Below are 24,983 nucleotides of genomic sequence, written 5' to 3'. Positions count from 1 at the left end.
AGTTGTAACGGGGGCATTTAAGTATAAAATACACAACTGATGATAATCACTAAAAAAATTAATAAAAAAAAAATATCTTTGATTTAACCGTGGACAGTGGTCCCACATGTTTGAGATGAGTTTTCTGAATTTAAAATGACTATGTAATCTCAACTCAAATATGTCCTGTAGATGGAACCTAATTGAATTGAGTAAACAAAACAACAACATTAGACATATTTCTTTAAATACTGGCTACTAGTGCTAATGCATATTATCATGATAAATACATGTTAGTGATTCTTGAGTGAATTATTCTTTTGAGCCAATTCTCAGCAAGTAAACAGTCAAGCCGTTTCACAAAATCAGACTGAATCTAACTTTATTTCCGGGTTGATTGACGCAAGACGCGCAGCTGAAGTACTTCAGAATCAGCTTTATTGCCAAGTATGCTTACACATACAATGAATTTGTCTTGGTGACAGGAGCTTCCAGTCTACAACAATACAAACAATATCAAAACAGCAGCAAGACATAGGTAATTAAAACAAAAAAAAAATAATAATAATTATACATATACGTACATACACTCACCTTCATACCCACATACACACACATAGTGCAAATCTATTACAATATGCTATATAAAGAACAAATATACAGTATATTATGTACAGAGCAATGTAAGTAATGGCAGAAGTGGATATGTTGGATAATATAAATAGACTTAAACTGTGTATTGCACATAATTATTGCTCAATGGGCAATTTAATTGTTCACTAGATGGATGGCCTGAGGGAAAAAACTGTTCCTGTTTCTGACGGTTCTGGTGTTCAGAGCTCTGAAGCGCCGGCCAGAAGGCAACAGTTCAAAAAGGTAGTGGGCAGGGTGAGTGGGGTCTAGAGTGATTTTTATAGCCTTTTTGTATAGCCTGGAAGTGTACAGTTCTTGAAGGGGGGGGCAGGGGGCAACCAATAATCCTCTCAGCAGTCTGAACTGTCCTGTAGTCTTCTGATGTCAGATTTCGTAGCTGCACCAAACCAGACAGTTATTGAAGTGCAGAGGACAGACTCAGTGACTGCTGAGTAGAACTGTTTCAGCAGCACTGGTGGCAGGTTGAACTTCCTCAGCTGGCGAAGGAAGTACAACCTCTGCTGGGCCTTTTTCACAATGGAGTCGATGTGTATCTCCCACTTCAGGTCCTGTGAGATGGTAGTGCCCAGGAACCTGAATGTCTCCACTGCTGCCAAAGTGCTGTTTAGAATGGTGAGGAGGGTCAGTGTTGGGGTGTTCCTCCTAAAGTCCACAATCATCTCCACTGTTTTGAGCGTGTTCAGCTCCAGGTTGTTTGACTGCACCAGAAAGCCAGCCGTTCAACCTCCTTTCTATGTGCAGACTCATCATCATCTCGGAAGAGGCCAGCTTGACAGAGGGGTCCTTGGTGATGCAGTCATTTGTGTAGAGCGAGAAGTGTAGTGGGGAGAGCACACATCCCTGGGGGGCACCAGTGCTGATGGTACAGGTGGTGGAAGTGAATTTCCCCTGCCTCACAAGCTGCTGCCTATACTTGTATTGACTATAGCTGCGTTCACACTGCCAGCGACATGCAGTGACAAAACGACCTCATCTCATTTATTTTCAATGAGTGCTGGTGATACAAGTGATGACCGTTGGCGACCAGATGTGGGCGTGTCCAGCGATGGCACAAAGTTGAGACATTATTTACTTTATGCAAATGAAGAGCGACTTTTGGCAGCAACAGTCAATACGAGAGAAGATGGTAGAGATCACGTGATCCTAATATTTTAATAATAATATGAATTATTAAGAAACAGTGCTGTTTAGACTCTCCATACACACTACTAGTGACCTAACAACATGCAGCTTTAAACGCAGCTTTATGCATGCGACCTGTCCGACTGTAAAAGAACCGAATGAGTCTTTCCCACTAACTGCCGAAGTTTGCTGAGGATTGACAAGGATTTGTTATGTGTTGAGACGTCAATGGGAGTAGCCGAATAATACATTTATACATTGTTTGATTTGAGTGCTGTTAGTGCAAAACATTGAAAAATGTACCCCAAATAATATCATTAATTGATAGTCATAGTTATAGACTATGGTTAGCACAGTAATTCCTCAATGGCTGATTTAGGTGTCATTGTGCGTGTTCTCAATCTAAGCTCTCAACTCTTCACCTTAATAGTAACCACCAAAATACCAACATAATAGAAGCTCTTCTAAGTCTCAACATACCAAAACATTAAACATCAACAAGTCTCCCCATTATACTTTAGATTCTTAAGACCCATCTTGCACAAAAAGACTTAAAATAACTCTTAATTTGATCATTTACTTTAGATTTGTTAGGTTGTTCAGTTAACTTAATTAAAATGAATTAAAGCAGCACAACTCTAAACAATTTTTATCCTAACTTGATTTCTTATTTTGTGCATTTTTGAGTAAGATAAGAATAGGAAGAGATGTGTTCATGTTTAATGTTGTGTTATATTGGCATTTGAAAAAAGACATTTTTTAGGCTGGTTTTTATTTAGGCTGGAGTTACCATTTTGGTGAATATTGGCACTTGTTCTTAGGTTGAGGATAGACTCCCACATTTTGATGAGTTTGTATGGTGTGCTTCAAAGTTACATGAAGAGTCACTGTCAAACTGCAAGTGCAGTAATTTCACTGTTAATACAATTCAACTGGCATATATTAGTGGTTAATAATATTAGTCTAGTTGAGCCAACTTATGCAGTTAACTAGATCTTAATAGGTCTGACAAAATTAATTTTAAGTTTGTACAATTAAAACAAATCAGTTCACACCATTACTTTTTGTTTGTTGGAGAAATTTTCTTTAATTGTGTGAAAAGTTTTCCTCTGTATAATTAAGTTCAGTGAACGTATTTTTCTTTCTATCTATCTATCTTTATTTATTTATTTAATTAATTATTTGTATTTTCTAACTCCCCAGACAATTTCATCAATGCTACCTTAACACCACAAGAAGTATTCATGTGGTCCCAACTCTAATGCATTAAGTAAACATCAGTTATCCAAATTTAAATGGAAAAAACACAATGAAATTAAGTTGTGACAAAAAGTTGTGACAAAATTGTGTTGCTTCTAGTTCATTTTAATTAAATAAATTAAACAAAAATCCTTTTTTTTCTTTTTTGAGTGTAGAGTTTGGGTCTTTATGTCTGTCTGCTTGACAGTTTAATGATAAAGGATACTACAGTATTTGTTGTGTGTTGTTGTGTTAAGCGATATTGAAGCAGCACATTAGCTCACAGAGTATGCATACAGCTTTGACAGAGTTATTGCTTACTCATGCATGCTGATTTCCTGTTGTGTTTGTTTAGTGTATGTTAGTTCACTATTTTAGGCCTGAGAGGGGGGGTCACAAAATTATCCACTGTGCCATTACTCCCCATGGAACAAAACGGAGAGGATGAAAGGGATCAAAAGAGCCCATCGGAAGATAAATTATGAGATGGCCGCATGAGAAAGAGTGATGTCATTATGGATATTAAGGCCCAATCTGGGTCTGTGTAAAAACACATGTTAGGAATATATTATAAAATTATGGGATTATGTTCTGGGATTCTTTCTCTCTCCTCTCTCTCTCTCTCTCTCTCTCTCTCTCTCTCTCTCTCTCTCTCTCTCTCTCTCTCTTGGTGATCTGCTAAGCATTTTTGCTAATCATGTATAACAGTATGTGCTTTTTATTATTGTTGTTAAGAAAATGTCTACTAAGAGCATAATTTTATTAGCAGTTTGTTGTTTTTAATAGTAGTTCTTTACCACCTTCAAATTTAATTACTTCATCAATCAGGTTTTTAGTTCACTAAATGTTAAGTAAATATATAAAAATAGTACAACCAAAAATGAAAATTCTCTCATTTACTCACCCTCATGCTATCCCAGATGTGTAAGATTTTCTTTCTTCTACTGAACACAATGAATTTTAAAAGAATATCTCAGCTCTTTAGGTCCTGACAATGCAAGTGAATGGTGATCAGAAATTTGAAGCTTCAAAAATCACATAAAGGCTGCATAAAAAGTAATCCATAAGAGTCCACTAGTGAAATCCATATCTTCAGAAGCGATACGGTGTGGGAGAGAAACAGATCATTAAGTCATTTGTTACTATAAATCTACAGTTTCACTTACACTTTCAAAATGTGAAAGTGAAAGAGGAGATTAATAGAAAATATTTGTTTTAATATCAGTTATTAATGAATATTAATATTCAATGACTGCTTACAGCTAGCTCCAACTGAACATTAATCGGTGTGTGTGTGTATGTGCGTGTATTTATCACTTTGTGGTGACGAAATGTCCCCATAAGGATAGTCAAACCCGAAATTTTTGATGTTTTGGGGACAATTTGCCATGAGGAAAACTATAAATCATATATCATACTAAATTATGTTTTTTGAAAATGTAAAAATGCAGAAAGTTTTCTGTGAGGTTTAGGGTTAGGGGATAGAATATAAAGTTTGTAAAGTATAAAAACCATTATATCTATGGAAATTCCCCATAAAACATGGAAACCCAGTGTGTGTGTGTGTGTGTGTTTGTTTGTGATTGCGTGTGTGTGTGTGTGTGTGTGTGTGTGTGTGTGTGTGTGTGTGTGTTTGTGTCTGTGTGTGTGTGTGTGTGTGTTTGTGGGTGTGTGTGTTTGTGTGTGTGTGTGTGTGTGTGTGTGTGTGTGTTTGTGTCTGTGTGTGTGTGGGTGTGTGTGTTTGCAAGAATAAAACAGGAAGATAAAAACCTCTCTCACTCAAATGAACTGCAACACTTTTGCAATACCACCATTAAGTCCACCATTTAAGTACTAGAGCATTTTTTTCAAGTCATGCATTTAACCATAAACACAAACACATTACCATTAATATTTTAGAAGTCAGATTTGTTTTCAATTAAGTCAAAAGTTTCCAATGTAGACCATTTTTTATAAATACATTGTCCATAATCTTGGGCCTTTCCTAATCATCATAAATCCTAAACATCATATTAAAGCTCTGTAATTGAAGTCATTTCCTTCATGGGCTACCTGCTATTAATCCAATCAACTATGCTTCAGCCACTTTGTACTGTATAGAAGAAACATTACTTACTGAATCACTAGTGCCACTTGTGATGAGATCCAGATAACTGACTGAGAAGAGGCTCAAAATTTTAGGAGACTCTTTTAAGTTTTATTTTTATTATTATTTTGTATTTATACATATACATATTTTGTTTGCATATATATATATCTGTAAATAAATAGCTCTTGTATAGCCCTATGTGTTGATACAGAGAAAATTATTTAATTTAAGTCATTTGCTTTGGCCAGAAAGTCAACAACCTAAAGTGAGCTCTCTAACACATTTTCAAACTGATATTTGTAATTTTCCTCATTCAGTATAACATTAATATAAATAATCCAGACTAAGTATCTTTAAATCTACTGTAAAATTATTGTTTGTCATCTCTGTTTTCCCTTCATACATGTGGTGAAGGTTATTAAGGTAAATTTGTTTGCAGAGACCCATTGTTAGAGTTGTCAGCGTCCATGTTATGGTAAAATAATGTTTTATAAAACGGTGTTTTCCCATATTTTTTTGTAGAGCTGCACAGTGGCGTCCCCTGCCGTACAAAGTCATTTTTACAGGTACCACAGAGCCCTTGCTGTGTGTGCCAGAATGACTCGAAAAACAAGGCTGTTCAGGTTCGGAAGAGAATAAGCATTTTCGAGCCATGGGTTCCCTCGGGATTTTCCTATGGGTTTCTATAATGACAGTTTTGGATTTAAGCGTAAAATAAGGTCTGTGGTAAACATTACTTTAGGACACTTCTTTTTTTATCCATTTAATATATATATATATATATATATATATATATATATATATATAATAAGCATTTAATCGCATATACAAATATTTGCTGAGAAAGCCCCTCATATAAATATAATTCAATATATAATGATGAAATAATGATAGATAGTTTTCTTTAAATATTTAAAATATATATATACATAGCCTGTATCTCTCTCTCTCTCTCTCTCTCTCTCTCTCTCTCTCTCTCTCTCTCTCTCTCTATATATATATATATATATAAAAATATTCAGCTAATTATAATTCATTACATTCCTGTAGCAGAAGAGTTACTCATTGATAAGACAACACAAAAATGGCTTTAGAATACAATGTATTGTTTACTACCATATTATTAAACATAAGCCAATCATTGGCATACAGTTCACAGCAATCCATTTCACAAGTGAATTTGTCAATCAGTTGGAGATTTATTATGAGGGCTTGTTTAAGGACCCGTCAATGTACACCTGCGTCAGACAAGCTTGTGTAGTGTCTCGGGTGTTGCATCATAAACATAAAATGTGTAGGTCACTGTGTCAAGTTAAATATAGTTTAATACTTAGAACACATCTTGAGATCACTTAGTTTTGATTTGCACACGTAATGAATGTTTGTGTTGTTCTGCTGCTCAAGGGTGTTTTTCTTCACTGTATAAATTGCGCATTGCCACACAGCTGAAGTTTCACTTACTGCCCTCTGGAGTAAACAGGTGGTACTGCAAGCTTACATTTCTCCGGAATCTTCCATATCAGTGCGGGCATTGTGATTAATTGCGTAATTCTTTTTACCACGTTATTTTTACTCAAATTAATCGCACTGAATTAACGCGTTAAATCGACAGCCCTAATATATATATATATATATATATATATATATATATATATATATATATATATATATATATATATATATAAATGTTGCTAATAAGTTGCTGTATGAGAACTAATCGTCAGCCGTTAACTCAAATGATTGTGGTATTTGTAGTTCTTATGAAGCAACTCCTTAGCAACATTATTTTTTCTTATTTCAAAACACAGCACCTTCAAAATCCACATATAAGGTATCACTGTCAGTAAATTGTTGTAGAACAAAGCTTCCAATTATTGTTCAGTATACTGATAATTACAATTATTACTACAGAGCCTATTTTACTCATAAACCAATAAAAACCCATGGGATATTCCCGAGGGAACCCATGATGAATTTGCCTTCTGGGTTCACATTTACATTTTACATTACATTACATTTATGCATTTGGCAGACGCTTTTATTATAATGTAAAATAAATCACTTTGCAAAAGATAGATAGATAGATAGACAGACAGACAGACAGACAGACAGACAGATCAAGGCACCACATTTAGACCACATTATGGCCTAAACTATGAACATACAGTATTTTGATATATTGAATGGTGTTGCCATGGTGAGGGATAAAATGAATGGCAAAAAATGGGAAACAGGAAGTGTTGCATATCTTCTGTGTGCAATGTGTGAATTAGATCAAAACTGAGATATATGTTTAGTCTTGGGGGCTAATCACATGGCTCTGGCTATTTTGAGTCACAGTCATAGCGCCACCACCTGGAAGCAGGAAGAGTGGCTCTTACAAGAGACTTTAAAATAGTCATCTTATATTTACTCAAATTGCTTCAAAATCGTCAGAATAATGTCAAATGCATGTATCCACCTTGCATTGTTTACCAAAAGCCACCGAGTGGAAATTGGCCAGTTGTGCTTGGTACCGTCATCATCGCTGCTTGCAGCTATATTTTCTCTTAACTCTCTATAGGGCATGGGCCTATATACTATGCTGTGCAAGATTCTATGCTGTGTCCAGTTCCCTTTTAGAAATGTGTCAAGATGCAGAACTCTATCACATTTCAGGCTTAATTACAATGTATATCAGTAGTTTAATATATAAGGGACAGGTTTATAAAAAGATGTTGCCTTTACAAAGTTGTGCCATTATAAAAGCAGCTTCATTCGTTTTTTATGTATTATTTTACTTCTTTTACGTTTGACAACAATACTTGCTCATTTGTGTTCTGCAGGAGTTTGTGTTAAACACTCCTGGGAACTTGGGAAAGACAGCCACTCATGCTGTTGTTTTTGCCCAGCTCTACACACCTGATGGGAAATGTCACGGCCTTCACTCTTTTGTTGTCCACATATGTATGAAAACAGATTGTCTATTAAGTTGTTTGTTGCTGTCTTGTCAGAGCAACTGTGAAGAGTGCTGTTAATGTAATGTAATTAATAGGTCAGGGATCCAAATTCTTTGTTGGCCATGCCAGGAGTGATGGTTGGAGATATGAGGAAGAAACCAGGTCAGAATGGCCTGACCTGGATGGCGTTAGCTCCTGGACTGTGGATTGAAAATTAGCTGTTGCAATTAAAGCATGTGACCAGTAGATGGCGGTAAAATCAAGGGGAACTCCTACATTTTCGAATGATATTTCTTACTATATTCATGAAATTTGTATCATTTTACATCATAATCATTGAACTCAAAAGTTGACGTGTTTTTTTTTATTTTTGTTTCACAATGTGAGGATTCCTCTGGAAAACGTACTAAACAAAACAGATGTTATGCCAGATGGGTGCTATGTTTCACCTTTTAAAGTAAGCCCAATTCAATTTAATGAAGTTTCACAGAAGTAAAATATTTTTCCACACCTTTAAGTCTTAGTCAAAACTGCCAGATAACCAGCCGTCAATACTTCCTTTAAATTAGAAAAATGTTGGGTTCAATTTAAGCTCAATCAATAGCATTTATGGAATAATGTTGACTACCACAAAAATGAGTTTCGGCTAGTATAATATGCTTAATATACTATAATATAAAATATGCTTCTGACATGAATTTTGTGTGATTAAAATGACTTACTACTGTGAACGTTTCTGTGTAAAGTTGTATGCAATTTTACAAATTCATTGCTTCGATGACCTTACTCTGTAAAATTTTAAACCATAAAACGACCATAAAATTTACGATTTAAACAACTTAACAGCTCAAATAAAACACAAGTTTTAACATAATAAATTATATGTGCTTTCATAAAATTATAAGCTTCACATTTCTGCCTTTTAAACCCTCCAAAAATTGGCCCTTATTCACTTTATTATAAATGCCTTACAATTATGTATCATTTTTTTGTGGAAAATAACATTACGCTACAAAAGCTGTCGATTGAGCTTAACTTTTTTAGGAATATTCCTTTAAAGGAATAGTTCACCCAAAAATGAAAATTCTCTCATCATTTACTCATCATTAGTCACCAAAACCAAAAGAAGAAGAATGTGAAAGTGTAAATGAAGATTCATAGTAAAAAAGGAATGAGTGATGAGAGGCAGGTGCAGGTGATCAGTATTCAGTAGAGAGGGAGGGTTGTGTGTATGTGGCAGGAGGGTCAGGTGGATCCATGACAGTGGCACAGTAATACAGTGGTTCCACTCCTATTTGACTAACAGGTGGTCAGGCTGTTCACATTGGTCATCACTCCTCCTCTAGCATACCTCTCAATTGCAGAGTCCCGCAGGGATCAATCCTTTGTCCGGTGATGTTTTCCCTGTATATGATCTCTCGGGCTTCTATTTTTAGTAAGTATGGTGTGTCTTTTCATTTATACGCTGATGATACCCAAATATATCTTCCTTTAAAACATAATGATAAATACACCTTACATCCACTATCGGCCTGTTTAAAAGAACCCAAGCTATTTACATTTATGCATTTGGCAGACGCTTTTATCCAAAGCGACTTACAGTGCACTTATTACTGGGACAATCCCCCCGGAGCAACCTGGAGTTAAGTGCCTTGCTCAAGGACACAATGGTGGTGGCTGTGGGGATCGAACCAGCAACCTTCTGATTAACAGTTATGTGCTTTAGCCCACTCCATATGGCTTTCAATTAACTCCCTAAACCTAAACGAAAATAAAACTGAAATCATTTTATTTGGGCCTAAGGAAAACTGTGCTGTTGCCCTTGACCTTGGTTCTCTTGCCCCATATAAAACTCACTGCGCCAAAATCCTGGGTGTTCTGTTTGATAATAATCGAAAATTGTATTAGTACTGTTGTAAAGTCATACTTTTTCATCTTTAACTTCTCACTAAAGCGAACCCTTTTTATCCACGAGAAACTTTCAAACTGTGATTCACGCTTTTGTAACATCTCGTTTAGATTATTGCAACTCACTTTACTACGGTGTCTACTCAGTCTTCCCTCTCCCGTTTACAGCTGGTACAAAACACAGCTGGCAGACTTCTCATAGGCACTTGCAAGTACAAGCCAGTTACACCTATTTTTTTCGCTATGCACTGGCTTTCTGTTAAGTACAGAATCTATTTTAAAATGTTATTGTATGTTTACAAAGCCCTCAATAATTTGGCCCTTCAGTATCTGACCGATTTGTTCCATCCGTATATTCCCTCTAGAAACCTGAGATCTTGCAATCTTTGTTTACTCCATGTGTCTAGATCTAGACTTAAAAAATCGAGGTGATTGCGCCTTTGTGATCACCGGTCCAGAACTCTGGAATAGTCTACCTCTCCATACCAGCTTAGCCCCTTCTATTTCATCCTTCAAGTCTGCTCTAATGACATACTTATGCTTTCTGGCCTTCAATATTCCTTGATCATTGTGAATTGTTTTCTTTTACCATAGTATTTGTTATTTACTTTGTTGTCTGTTTTATCTCCTGTAGTTATTATTTTTCTTTCTGATCAACTTTGGTTGTTTTTTAAATGTGCTGTATTAATAAATATTGAATTGAATTGAATGTATGGACCTTCAGAATTCTGGCCACCATTCACTTACATTGTATGGACCTACAGGGCTGGGATTTTCTTCTAGAAATCTTTGTTTGTGTTCTGCAGAAGAAAGTTATACACATCTGGGATTTACTCAGGGTAAGTAAATAATGAGAGAATTTAGTTTTTTGGGTGAACTATCCCTTTATCAAAAGAGAAACTGGCTATGCAAAATTCCAGCTGCTATGCAAGATGTAAGAGGAGGAATCCCTTTGCTTTCATTTCAAACAAACAGGGAGTTTTTAATCATAGGCAAAGCCAGGCGGTCAACGATTTTCACTGACAAAAAAACATAAATGGGTTTTCTGAAAACAAACAGGCAAGAGAGTGAGGTTTAGAGCTCTTTACTGATACCTGATTTACTATTGTCGCTTTGTTAGTTTGGAGTGTTTCTTATGAATAAATGAACTATCATTGCCCCATCTTTATTTTCTCACTCTATCTTGTTTTCTCTAGTTTTGTAATCTCATCTCTGCTATTAGTCTCCAAATGCCTTCATCTGTTTCCCCCACCCTGTTAACACACACTAGCTGGACCCCAATAAGCAGTTTGGGCTGTCTTTATAGGGGCCTTGTTAAAAAGGCAGGGAGGGCATTACAAGGATGGCACTGGTCAATCTGGCTGTGACTGTGGCTGTGCGCTTTTCTGCCACAAGCGGACAGCTTGGCCCAAAGTGGACAAAGAGATTCCAGTGTTGGAATATCAGCTACAGGTACAGAATACTGACACTCTCCCATTAATATATTTAAGAACAAAGGTCACTATATCAGTAATACTAACGACTGAGTCATTATTCTTTTGTCATGAGTCATGGCCTGCCTTTTTTTATCAGTGTGAAATGATCAAAAATCTGTTAACTGCACATGATGAAATTTAACAGAATTTATCTTGGAAAATGTGGGGCTCATTTGATGAAGGGTGTGTATGCTGAAGCAGAATCCAGACCTTTTTTATATGTAGCTATCAGATTGAAAAACTTCAAAATGCAAGATGAGTAATGTAAATGACCTTTGATAGGGTGTAACCACCAAGAAAACGTAAAATAACTTATTTATTTAAGGTTTTATCTGTTTTGTTAGGGCTTGTTATAACAACTCACAGTGTCCTAATCTCCAGTATTCCTATTAATTTCCGCAAATCAGTTTCTTTAAATCGTTTTCTTCAATGAACTTGTTCAACAAACCAATTCACTATTCTTTAATGTCATCAATTAATGATGTCACTAGTATGTAATTCTAGCATCTAAAATGTTTTTGAGTTTGATATGAAAGCATTTCGTCATCAATAAAACCCACAGTGCATGCTTTTTAAACTAGTTGTCTTTTGACACTTCCCATGTTCCATATTTTGTTGAAGCAATGGTGTCTGATTCCACACCTGTCAGCAGTTTATGCACTGGAGCACTTCACCAAATCCTTCACCGTGAAATTTTTGGAATTTCAAATCGGACTGTTAATGAAGGACAAAAGTGAACAACAGGTAAAAATCATGCTATTTAAGAATGCTAAATGCTGCCATTATTCTCAAATTTGAACAGACTTTTTCATACAATCTATCAATATATGATCTAATTACTAACACCTATTAACATCAAACAAGATAAATAAAATGTTTTCTTATTCATTTAAATGTGAATAATCCAGGTTCAATACAAGTTAAGCTCAATCGACAACATTTGTGGCATAATGTTGATTACCACAAAAAATTAAATGCCTTCGACACATGCTGTCAGAGTCTGTCGCCCTTGTGTTTCCTAGGACTCTTTATTTGAAGTGTTTCCCCGGAACGTTACCCAGTATGCACTGCCCTCATCACTGCCATCTGTTCCTCATTGTTCTCACCTATTTTCCATTCCCTCATTAGCTCTTGTTTGTATAAATACCCTTTTAGTTTTTGCATTCCTTTGTCAGTTCTTGTTGTTTGTTTCACTGTCATCATTTTTATTAAAGCTTGCAGATAGATCGTCTTTAATAAAAAGCAAAAATGGAGGTTACAGTGAGGCACTTACGATGGAAGTGAATGGGGCCACTTTTGCAGGGAGAATTTAAAGACAGGAATGTGAAGCTTATAATTTTATAAAAGCACTTATATTAATTCATCTGTTAAACCATGTATAATTTGAGCTGTAAAATTGTTTAAATCGTTATTTTTATTGTCGAATTAGGGTTTAGTTCTAATTAAACCCTATCTCCATGGCAACAAAGTTGTAAAATACTTGTGACAAGCAGCACTGGTCATTGTGGCTTCATATACCAAATGATTCAGTCTCTATGTGACAAGCCAGGCAAAGAATGAGGATCCAAGTGCAGCTTTAATGAAACAAAAGATAAACAAAGTAACTCAGAATATAATAAAATGCAGGAAACCAGGCACAGAACATGGCAACACGTGAGAACTGACAAACTAACCAGGGTAAACAAGGGCTTACATATACAAGGGAACAAACAAGGGAACGAGGAACACCTGTGGAAACAATCAGGGGAAGCCAATCATAAAATGAAACTACAAAGGACTACAAAAACTAACAGGAACTAAACAAGAATTTCAACATAAAAGCACAAAAACAAAAGGCAACAGGGAATATGTGAAACTCTATCTGTCTGTTGAACTGCACCTGTTACAAAAGCATGAAGAAACAATATTTGATTTTGGTTCCTCATAGTTCTGTTTTGGTGACTTGAGTCCCCACATGAAGTTCTGGAGAAAAACAAAACCTTAGATAAATCCTAGATAAACTTTATTATGGTAAATTCTTCAAAAAGTAATTAGAAGATGTGCATGTTGCAATGTTGTCTTTGAGTAGACTTAACCGTTTTTGAATCACTAACGACACTTTCATCAATCAGTTTCAGATTATTATTCTTAAGATTTGATTAAAACTGTAGACCTTGGCTGTATGTGAACATTACACAATACATTTTAATATATATTTTTATTTATGCCACAATTTACTGATATGAAAACATATTAATATAATATTTTATATACACACACACACTGGCAGCCAAAAGTTGGGAATGATGTACAGATTTTTCTCTTATGGAAAGAAATTGGTACTTTTATTCACCAAAGTGGCACTGAACTGATCACAATGTATAGTCTGGACAATGATAATGTTAAAAATTACTATTACAATTTGAATTTCTTTTTTCAAATTTCACCCCACGCTTCCTGTAGCACATGCCATAGATGTGGCTGTCCTGTCGGGCACTTCTCAAGCATCTTACATTCTAGCTGATCCTACAAAAGCTCAATGGGTTTAAGATCCATAACACTCCAATTATCTGTTGACCAATGTCTGTGTTTATTTGCTCACTCTAACCCTTTCTTTTTGTTTTTCTGTTTCAAAAGTGGCTTTTTCTTTATAATTCGTCCCATAAGGCCTGCACCCCTGAGTCTTCTCTTTACTGTTGTACATGAAACTGGTGTTGAGCGGGTAGAATTCAATAAAGCTGTCAGCTGAGGACACGTGAGGCATCTATTTCTTAAACTAGAGACTCAAATAAGAGAACTTATCCTCTTGTTTAGTTGTACATCTGGCCATCCACACCTCTTTCTGTCATTCTTCATTCCTCAAAACAATAATTGACTGACGAGTTTCTAAAGAAAGCTGTTTTCTTTTTTGACATTTTTGACCAAATATTGACCTTAAGATATGCCAGTCTATTGCATACTGTGGCAAATCAAAAACAAACACAAAGACAATGTTAAGCTTCATGAACCAAATAGTTTTCAACAGTGTTTGATATGATTTCTAGTACCAAATTAGCAATTTAGCATGAATACTCCAGGATAAGGTGTTGGTTTGATGTCTAGATTTGATAAAAAATTACTTTTTTCAAATGGTGATGGTGCTGTTTTTTACATCAGTATTGCCTTGACTGTATTTGTGATCAGTTGAATGACACTTTGGTTAATTAAAGTACTAATTTCCTTCTGAAACAGCTAAATTTGTACATTATTCCAAACTTTTGGCCGCCAGTGTATATAAAGTATACACAGTACATTGTTTATACATCTAATATGGATGTATGTTTAGATTTATTTATACAGAGTGAGCCCATTGGTATAACCAGTATTTTAATTCAGTTTTTCAATGAGTGAAGAAATTACTGGAATTTTCCGAATTCATTGACAGTCAGTAGAAGCCAGATAAACAAACTGATCAACACATATATTTCATAAGGTACTTTGCAGTTCTGATTTTGAGTAATCCAAAATGTTTGGGTGTAATCTTCTCTCTCCTAAACACATTTTACTGTAATGTAATTACAGTAGTATTACACCACTGCACACATTGCGAGAATCTGTGTCGTGTCATGGTGTGGTTTACTGTTAAAAGTGCTCCTTGATGCTACAGATGGCTCCAGCAAGCCAGCAAGACGTCCTGAAGCAAGCTGCACATCTGCAGAACATCTGCTCTCTTTACTGGCATCATTCCTCAGCTGGTGACTCAGTTCACTGTTGCTTGGTTCCAGGGGTCAGAGAGGCATCGTTTTAATTTGACGAGGAGAGGGGCTGGACTTTTTGGGGTTTAACTGACATTGTCATATGCCACATCATGTGACTAATGTGCCTAGGAAACATTTAAAAGCTAGTTTAATATTGCTACACAGAGCATCTCACATTAAAAGTTTAAATACTCATTCTTTGCCTGTAATAAATTCACCTGCAATCGATCTGCACCATGCCAACTTAATAACACACTAGGCTGCCCAATGTCGACATAATGTCTTGGTAAACCACTAGACCAATATCATAAATTAAAGGTAACTATGCTGTTTTTATGCTGTCTATTAGCTGTTTTAAAGTTTCATATTTCACCATTTGCTTCACTGTTTCACCATATCGGTCCATACTAACAAAATGCTCACCATAACAGAAGAAATCCAGGGACTAGTTTCCCCTCATATGTCAAAATCATATGTGCTTATTTCTTCAGAAATTACTTTGCTGGATTGAGCATTATGAAGATCTTTGCATTAAAGAGAGTTTCAATCTCTGTGTGGTCTTGTTTTGACAAGTGTTGTGGGGGAAAAAATTTACTAAGGGAGGCTGAAATTGGGTCATTTTCTGATTTACTAGTTCCGTGAGAAGATGGGAAAGCTATTTTCTGGCCTTCATTTTTGTTGATAAATCTTAAAAGATGTTAACATTTAAACAAATGTTCTGTTTTCAATACAAGTTAAGCTTAATGGACAGCATTTGTGGCACAATGTCGATTACAATAAAGAACATTTCAACTTGCCCTGTGTTTATACACACACACACACACACACACACACACACACACACACCACACACACACATGTTGGTCTACCTATCATTATGAGGACTTTCCATAGACATAATGACTTTTATACTGTATAAACTATAGATTCTATCCTCTAAACCTAACACAACCCCTAAACCTAACCCTCACAGAAAACCTTCTGCATTTTTACATTTTCAATAAAACATTGTTTAGTATGATTTTTAAGCGATTTGAATTATGGGGACACTAGAAATGTCCTCATAAATCACATTTATAGCATAATAACCTTGTAATTACTAATTTGTAACTTACAAAATTGTCCTCGTAAATCACAAAAACACACACACACACACACACACACACACACACACACACACACACACACACACACACACACACACACACACACACACACACACACAAAGCAACAATTGGAGTTACAGTAAGGCATGTAGTACAATGGGAGTGAATAGGCCCAGTCCATAAACATTAAAATACATACGGTTTCAAAAGTATAGCCACAAGACATAAGCATTATACATGTTAACATGATTTTAGTATTTTAAAATCATTGTCAAGAAAAAAAAGTTTTAATATTGCATATACAGTAACGTCACACAGATAAGGTTAGTAAGTAATCAAACTAACATCATGTTAACACATAAAATGTTTAGGTCTTTTGAATATACTTGTGAAACATATTTGCATAATTTAATATTTATGGACTGGTCCCATTCCCTTCCATTGTAAGTACCTAACTTTCTTTGGCAACTTTTTTTTCTTTTGCTCATGCTCATGCTCTTAATATAGCATGAATGCACATAAGTTATTCTCTTTGTGAACACAGAGTTTGGGTCACTTCTACAACATGGAACCATCAAAACACGAGACATTTTGTTCTTTAGTCATGGTCCCCACCCAGATACACAATCCAAGATTAAATCTGTGTGTGCTGGTGTTTCAGCACCAAGCCTTTGTAAAAACATTTTAGAGTTAGCCCCAAATCCCACTCACCCTTCCCAACAATACCTCCAATATCTCTTCAGTCAAGTCTTTGGACTGCTCAACATGATTGTGTTTGCCTTGCTATAATTTGTGTTCAATATCTTGCATCATCTGTCTATTTTTATTAAAATTATATAATTTTGTCCTCAGTGCATCTGGCAGTGTATAAGTGGCTGGTGTGTTTCTTACTGGGTGAGAGCCAAATGAGCTCCTTCATGAGAAATGGTCTGGACTGGGAGACTTTGAGGCTCAAAACAACAGCCAAGTATGTTTGAATCATGCCTTTAATGATCACACAGCAGGAATCCTGTAAATTACACATAGCTATGTTTATTGTATATACTGGCAGCTTAGTAGGTGACTAGATATGCATATAGTAGGGCTGTCAAATTAAAATTTGATTATTCGTCGAATTTAAGAAAAATACGCATATTTGAATGTTAAAACTGCGAATTAGAATTTTGGTTGTGCCAAGCACTGGTGATGACTTAAGACCAATCGCATTCTTGGGCTTAAAAACACTAGATGAAGCACAACAAAATACAGTTTAACAGAAACCAGGTGTCTCGAGATGCGTTTTAACTTGACATGGCATCTAAATAACAGTGCTCCTACACGAGCTGATGAATAAAAAATAACTAAGCGAAAACAAAGACGTTCATCTAGTGCGTAGACGTAGAAAACCAAATGGAACAGCCCCTTAGAGAAGGCCATTGCTTCTTGCTCTCTTATCAGCATTTCTCAGATTAAGCAAAGTCTGTAAAAGAGTTCAAGTTGGAAACGTGTGTCTCCATATCCTCGCATTCTTTTCCTTTCTGTTTGAACAGCCCTTGACCAGGGATCATTAGCTGCTTTTCCACCGAGTTCAGCCGAATACCAATGCTATCTGGGAATAATTCTACTCTACATACAGCTGTAATTAATGAAAAACACTGTGGTACATCGCTGTTATGAAGCTTGAGTCTGTGGTAGTATATACTGTGGCACCAGTGCAAGTGTAACACCATGTTAACACAGAACTGCCTATTGAAATATTACAATTTGAGAATATGGACTGACTAAAACAATTTTATTTTATTTTATGCACTTTAGTTAAAACATTTATTTTATTTTTTAACAACCAGGAATGTTCTTTGCAATAATATAACACTGTGCTGGATGAGGGTATAATTCCTCTAAAAACATTCAGTCAGTTAAAGTAGAGTAGAGTTTGGAGACTGTCTAGGGTGCATCCCCACCCTCAGCTTTGTTGCTCAAGTAAAATGTTCTCTCACTTGTCTGACAGACACAGCTTGGAGGATAAAATAAGTATAGAAAGGAAAAAGAAAACGATGTGCATGATTCATAAGTGAAAGTTATTCCAAAGAAAACAAGTGTCAGGAAGACGTCCGCTGACCACTGCCCCACCACCAGGAGATGTTCTGGGATTAATGGGGTGAAACATCCACGATAGTTGGCTCCCATCTGATGACCCCGTAGCTGGACAACTTAAGGCTCCAGCAGAGGTGTGGCAGTCAGTAATGCCCAGCAGGTTTAGACATTTACCGGTGCATCTGAGTTATAGATAGTTTTGGGCTACTGCTGTTGGTAATGCAGCCGTTTCAAAGTCTTGCCAATAGAGCGCAACTGTCTGGTTCCAGAAGGAAAAGTCCCATTAATTTTCTCCATAGGAAAATTTATTTTTTAACAACAGCTAATGATAACCATAAACCTTTTAAGACAGACCTACTGTGAGCTACATGTTTGTTAATGGATGGTATTTGCTAAAAGTTGTTTTAACTTTTAAAAAATTGTGTTTAGTAGCAGAATTCCTGATTAAGAACTGCTCTACCTGTGATCAAGCAGATAAAGGTCCAAAAATCAGAGAATCGTGGCCAACAAAGCCCGCCAAATGTGCTCAGCAGCGCTTTTGATGCACTGTGAAAAACACAACCTTCATCTTCAAACTACTTTTACATTTGTAAAAATCTTAAAATGGAATGTTTCTTCACCTATAAATAGCAACATTAAATCAACAGTTTCATATTTTTCCATTATTTTTCATTCGATTATGTCATTCGCAATGCTTCATGGGATTGTACTGTAGTTCATTCCCTCATTAAAGACACTAAATACATAGTCTTGACCTTTTTTATTTTATTTTCAAATAAATCCTTTTTTTGCTTCAAATATTAGTTTGTATTGTTATGATTCACCTCTGAGTTGGTTGGTTTGGTTCATGGCTTAGAATTCTTTTAGGAAATCCTTATAGAAAAGATGGAAGGGATATCCAGGCTGCTGAAAAAGTAGTAGTTAACACAGTAATGCAATGCTAGTTATTCTAAATGTAATAAATGGTAGGACAATAATTACAAATGTCGTTAGATTTAAAAAGAAACATTAGCATTTGAAAATATGGTCCTCCACGATCGAATTTTTGCATTAATGTCTAGCACCTTTTTTGGCATGGAATGTCAACTTTTCTCAATCCAGTAAAATAAAAATAAAGTCCTTCCAAATGTTGGTTTTTTTTATCGTTGAATATTCAGTTTCACTTGGAAATATGTCGTATTAGTTGGGTTAAACACAAGACACACAATACTAAACCAGCGACAACTAAACATAAAGCGTCACCAGCTAGCAACCAGACAAAAACATAAGTATATTGCTAAGGTTGCGAAGTTGGTGGGGTTTTTTTTTTTTCCAAGTTTTTCTCTATAACTATCCCAATAATTGTTCCGACTGTGTCATGTCTGTTATTTTACTGTCATATCCTGGCTTGTGAAAAAGTGGGTTAAACTGTCTACAATTTCAACACGTGGGTTAAACTGTCTACACTGTAAATATGTGCACTTTCTTTCTAGGCCTGCCTTGTTTAAGTTTGTGAACTGGTTTCTTGGATATATTATTTAAAAAACTAAAAAGATCTGTCTGTGTGTTATCCTGTTTCTCTTTTTTAGATGTTTTACTGCCGATCACTGGCTATTGCCTATATTGAGCACACAGTGCTGCAGTGCTTCCATGACCTGTGTCAGGATGAACAGACTCCAGCTGCTCTCAGATCAGTCTTGAAGCCTCTCTGTACTCTTTATGACCTGTGGGCACTCACCAACCACATGGACATCCTTTATGAATGTAATTCACTGCTCGCAACACTGGTTTCTTTAGTTTTCTATACATCTCTGCTGGTTTTGGACACATGAGTTGAACTCTGAGATATTATGGTTTGTTTGTGTTTTTTAGGAGGTAATTTTTCTGGTCAGGAGCCGGTTGAAATGATCCAGACTGCCATAATCTGTCTCTGTGGCCAGGTTAGCATTGTGATAGCTGTATGTCCTAACATACACTCTAAAGGGGCTTTCACACAGGATGCGTTCTTGTGTTCAAAAACGACTAGACACAGTATGCTGGAAAAGAATAGAATGCAGAGAGACATATTTTAAAAGTTGAGCTTCTTGAAACTAGACATGGTGTTGTAAAAATATGGCGCTGATGAGGCTAGACACTGAAAAAACAGAGCAAGAGTCAAATACCTTACAAATGTAAATAAATATAGTGCAGTAGAATGCAAGATTGCATTGTGTGTAAATGGCCCCAAAGAAACCAATGCATTATAACGCAAATATCAGAAACACTTTGTAATGGCAAGAGTCATGCCACTCTCTCTGTGTAGCTGAAGGATGATGCTGTGGTATTGGTTCATGTGGTGGCTCCTCCTGACTTCATCCTGAACTCTCAAATTGGAAAAGCTGAAGGTGAAGAAAGAGAACACATACATAAGTGCACATGTGCACACAAAAGGGACTCACCAGCTTTCCGTTGTGTCTCTGAATCATTTATGTCTGCAAAAGTAATTTACTGTGTAATGTAATGTATTTTGACACTTACCGTAAATTAAGCCACTTCTAAACCACAATTTCACTGCATTACACTACACTACAAATATCAAGGCATGTGCCATAGTAAAAAAAGTTTACTAAAAACGTTTCTCAGAAATAACTTTACTTTCCTGAGCCATTTTTGCAATGACTTTTAATCAGCTTAGTCTTGTGTTGTGTTGCAGTACCACTCTTTTCTTAAGGTATAACATTTTTAGAGGCAATTTTCCTGCCAGTTTATTGTAACCCCAAATCTGAAAAGGTTGAGACTGTAATAAGGAGTGATTTGTAAATTCTATTCACTTTGTGCTATATTGAAATCACTACAACACATCGTTTGAAGTTTTACCTTGTGAATTTAATTGTTATTTTGAAAATATATATATATATATATATATATATATATATATATATATATATATATATATATATATTCTAAATCAGATGATTGCAACACGCTCCAAAAAAGATTTTGATTGTTGACCACTGTGAAACGCCAACATTTCTTCTAATTACACTTTATAATGTGCCACATATTCTTAATTGCAGACAGGCCAGGACTGCAGGCTGGCCAATCTAGTAACTGTAGTATGTGGTTTAAAGTTGTCCTGCTGGAAAACCACTTCTAAAAACATGTGATCTTCCTCAGATGCCACTGTCTTAAAAACGGTCTTTTGTCTGTACTTGATATCATGACATTGGCTCGGGAATACTTTGGTAAATCTTTGTTAGTTAACACCATTCGCCACTGCATTCACAGATGCAAGTTCAGGCTTTACTATACAAAGCAGAAGCCAAACATCAACACTGTCCAGAAGCGCCGCCAACTTTTCTGGGCTCGGTCTCATCTGAGATGGAAAGTAGAAAAGTGGAACCATGTGTTTTGGCCTGACGAGTCCACATTTCAAATAGTGTTTGGAAAAAACTGCTGTCATGTTCTCCATGCCAAAGAGGAAAAGGGCCAACCATGCTGTTATCAGTGTCAGGTCCAAAAGCCAGTTTCTGTCATTGTATGGGGTGTCATGTCATATGTAACTTTCACCTTTATGAAGGCACCATTAAGAAAAATATGTTTAAATTTTGGAGCAGCATATGCTGCCATCAAGACACCATATTTTCCAGGGACGTCTCAAAATGTTCCAGCAGGACAACTTCAAACCACATACTGACCACATAACAAGTGCATAACTGTGTAAGCAGAGATCGCAGGTGCTAGATTGGCCTGCCTGCAGTTCTGACCTGTCTTCAATTAAGAATGTGTGGCACCTTAGGAAGCGGCAACGTAGAACCTGTACAGTTGAGCAGCTGAAGACCTGTATAATGGTTGACTGGGGGAAAATTCCACTTTCTAAACTTAAAAAACCTGTGTCTTCAGTGCCAAAATGCTTAATACGTGTCGTTAGAGGAAATGGTGATGTTACCCCGTGGTGAACATGAAATGACCATATATAAAACATCTAATAAAACAAATTAAATTCACATGGTAAAACATCAAATAATATGCTGTAGTGTTTTCAATATAGCAGAGAGTGAATATAATTTACAAATCACTCCTTTTTGTTTTTATTAGTATTTTCCATACAATCCCAACTTTTTCGGGATTGGGTTTGTAAAAAGTTTGCCTATGATACCGACAGGCTGTGATGATGCAATGTTTACAGGAAAGTATTACAGCTGTGTGTCACATAATGGGGCAAACTCAACATCATCTCAAAAAATCAACAATTATTAGGCCTTTGGGTAGTGCATTCATTTCCACTATTGTCACAAAGCAAAACATCACTGCAGACCACAGTTAATTAAAGCAAAACCTTTATTATTAGGCAAGGCAAGGCAAGGCAAGGCAAGGCAAGTTTATTTATTTTTTTATTTATTAGCATTCCACTTTATTAGACAATACTCCTATGGGGGTTTAATATTTTTATCCTTGTTAGAAACATGATTGTGACTAGACATTATGGTTACTGAGTCATTCCTCAAGCCATTACAGCATATTCACAAAACTGTTGATTTCTTGTCTGGAAGACCATAATTTTGTGAGTTAAAGAAAACAGCCAGGCCTTTTTTTTGTTGTTGTCAATTCAAAAGGCTAGACAGAACAGTCACCCACACCTATACACAATCCACTGACACAAAGACCTTTTTACTTTTTCCCCTGCTGGGTGAGATGCTTAATTGCTAGTTGAGTGGAAATTTACTGGAAAATTATCTTTATTCTGGCACTCTGGAGTACATTTTCTGACTCACTTGATAAAAGAGATGTCTTGTTTATGAATAGTCTCTTTATGTTTGTTGTCTGACTGCTATTGTTTTCTAGTTGAATTGAAGAGATATTCTTTGATAGTGAGTCACATGGATTGACCATATTTTTATCTTTTGGTGTAACTAATGACTTAAGTTCTTTTGTCTGTTTCTCATGTATTTTAGCTCTACAAAAACCTGTGGTCCACAGTCATGCAAGGCAAGAATATTCTGGAATGGCCATTTTGGTGGGCTGAGTTTTGTTGTGAAAAATCTGTAGTTGGGTCTCTGCTGGAGAGCAGTTAGGAAACAATATAACTGGTCCATTAGTCCATTTGTCCATTTGTTATAATATGACGCAGATGGTGAAAAACCCTGAGAAGAACCTCAGAATTAAATTGAACTTGATCTAACAAATTTGCGCATTGAGCAGGGTATTTCGCCAAACCCACTTGCGCATAGATTTAGCGCATGCTTGCATGAAAATACCAAAACTTCACGGCTTGCCTATTGGCTTTGCACTTATCACTTATGTCATAGCACTGCATTTAGCATTGCGTTTAGAGCTAGCGCTCTTAAAATAGGGCCCAATATCTTTAGATTCTATAAAAGTGGGAGTGTTCATTTATTTTATTGCACTAACAACCAAAGAGTAACAAAATGCACCTTAGTGATATTGCACCTCATTAATTTCTCAACATAATAGCAATGTTCAGATACTAATGTAATTGTATATAAGTTTATATTATTACATCATTTTGATAACTGCATTGATATAGGTCTAATGAGGAATGAATGTGTATGATTATGATTTTGCTGAATGACATTGCAATTGTGGATGTCAGTGATTTTAAATCCTTGTATGGATGTTTCGTCCATACTGTATCACTGTATAAGTATTACATTTGAACTTTTTATCAAAATAAAACATTTTGAAAACTTTTCACAACTAAAGTGTTCTTTATTCATGAATGAAGATATGTAAGAGCATCTGTATGATGCTTAAAGGTGCTGCAAGTGAAAATATATATATATTTTTATGGATTGATATGGAGAAAATATACATACTCTCTGAAAGATATCACTGAAATAAGTGTCCTAATATACCTCACCGATCTCTCTGCGGTCACATTCCTTGATCATCCAATCAGAATACATTGATGCGCTGTCTGAATGTCAGTCATTTTGCACATTCTCATAGTAGGTGAAGTGGATCATTTAGGTTTCATGCCATATTCAGATTCATAACATTTGCCAGTTAATGGCACTATATTGCTACTGTTGTGTTTGACAACAGCTGCTCGTGACAATCTCAATGGTGCACTCTTTGGAGGATGGAGTTTTGGAAAAAAGGAGGCATGTCTAATTCAAAAGCTCAGTCTAATGGAAGTTCCAGAATGGCTAAAATCACTTACAGCACATTAAAGCGTGGAACAAACAGATGACAATGTATGACATTCTAAATCTCAGACTAAACCAAGATCAAACTACATAAACAGTTACTATTATTCTCATGTTATGCTTTTCTGTGAAGTTGGAGCACATGGTTTGTGCAGGTGCAGGTGGGATTGTTTAGCAAGATGCTAAAGTATAGTATACTGCAAATGAGCAGTTTTATGGAGCAAAACTTTTTTTCAGAAAGAGAAGATTTTCAAATGAATCACTGCTGTTGCATTGCCGCACATATTAAGTTGTAACAGTTATCGTCACACAAAATAAAAATTATGTGATTTCCTCTTGTTGTTCCAAACTCATATGAATTTTTGTCTTTCATGGAACACAAAAGTAGATTTTAGGCAGAATGTTAAAGGAATGTTCCAGGCTCAATACAAGTTAAGCTCAATCGAAAGCATTTGTGGCATAATGTTGATTACCACAAAAATTTTATTGGAAATGAATGGGGCCAATTTTTTAAATTCAAAATTCTCACTTTTTCACAAATATAGTCACTAGACA

The 24,983-nt window shown here is 35.9% G+C and overlaps 1 pseudogene; it reads left to right on the top strand.

The window, feature by feature from the left end:
• Positions 1-1,188: 1,188 nt before the first annotated feature.
• LOC127645544 (peroxisomal acyl-coenzyme A oxidase 3-like) lies at positions 1,189-23,333 on the top strand (annotated as a pseudogene).
• The last annotated feature ends 1,650 nt before the right edge of the window (positions 23,334-24,983 follow it).

The sequence above is a fragment of the Xyrauchen texanus genome, chromosome 1, assembly GCF_025860055.1.
Source record: "Xyrauchen texanus isolate HMW12.3.18 chromosome 1, RBS_HiC_50CHRs, whole genome shotgun sequence".
In the NCBI taxonomy this organism is placed as follows: Eukaryota; Metazoa; Chordata; class Actinopteri; order Cypriniformes; family Catostomidae; genus Xyrauchen; species Xyrauchen texanus.
Note: the sequence above shows the minus strand (reverse complement) of the source record. Positions and strands in the feature narration are given on the sequence as shown.